The following is a 1,242-nucleotide window of genomic DNA, read 5'->3' as shown; positions in this document are numbered from 1 at the left end:
CCTCACCCTCAATGCCCTGCCACATGTGGGCTGGGCCAGTCAGATGCACTCCTGGGAATTTGAATCTTACGCAGAGACACAGAGGAACCCAAGGTGGATAGAGGCTTGAGCCAAGTCTGTTTCTGTTACCTGCACACCAAAAACCCTAACTGACAGAAATTTCTACTAGACAGAAGGTTGAAGGCCACAGGCCAGCAGAAAAATGTAGGATATTTGGAATTAGTTATTGGGATCTAGATGAGTAGAGAGTAGTTAAACTCCCATTTACATTCTGGTGTGGACGGCATTATGGGTTGACACCATACGTATATATTGAAGTCCTAACCCCCAGTACCTCAGAATGGGACTGTCTTGCAATGTACTTAGTTAAGTTAGGATGAGGTGTGTGTTAGTCTTTCAAACTATCGTAACAAAATACCAGAGACTGGATGGCTTAAACACAGAAATGTATTTGCTCATAGCTCTGAAAATTGGGAATTCCAAGCTCAGGGTGCTGGCCAACTTGGTTCCCGGTGATGGGCCCCCTTCCTAACTTGTAGTTGGCTACGTTTTCACTGTGTCCTCACACGGCAGAAGGAGCACAAGATCTCTCTCTTCTTCTTCTTATGAGATTAGGTCTCCACCCTTATGATCTCATTTAAGTTTAATTAGCTGATAAAGCCCTATGTTCAAATACAGTCACTTTGGGGTTTGAGCTCGGATACATCAATTTTGGGGGTGCACAGTTCAGTCCACATCAAGATCCTACTAGAGTAGGGTGGCCCCTGATCCATCATGACTGGTGTCCTCATAAAAAGGGGAAATTTAATTAGACGGGCGTGGTGGGAAACACCTGTAATCCCAGCTACTCGGGAGGCTGAGGCAGCAGAATTGCTTGAACCCAGGAGGTGGAGGTTGTAGTGAGCCAAGATCACCATTGCACCGGCGACAGAACAAGACTCTGTCTCAAAAAAAGGGGGGGGGGGATTTAGACACAGACACACACATAGGGAGACCACCATGTGAAGATAAAGGCAGAGACCCAGGTGACGCTTCTGTGAGCCAAGGAACCCCAAAGATGGCCAGCAAACCGCCAGAAGCTGGGAGGGAGGCCTGGAACAGAATTCTCGAAGCCTCGGAGGGACCCAACCCTGCTGACACCTTCATTTATCTCCGACGTCCAGCATCCAGAACTGTAAGACAGCACATTTCTGTTGTTCGAGCCATTCAATTTGTGGTACTTTGTTATAACAGAAATGAAAG

This window comes from Pongo pygmaeus, chromosome 6, assembly GCF_028885625.2.
Source record: "Pongo pygmaeus isolate AG05252 chromosome 6, NHGRI_mPonPyg2-v2.0_pri, whole genome shotgun sequence".
NCBI lineage: Eukaryota > Metazoa > Chordata > Mammalia > Primates > Hominidae > Pongo > Pongo pygmaeus.
Note: the sequence above shows the minus strand (reverse complement) of the source record.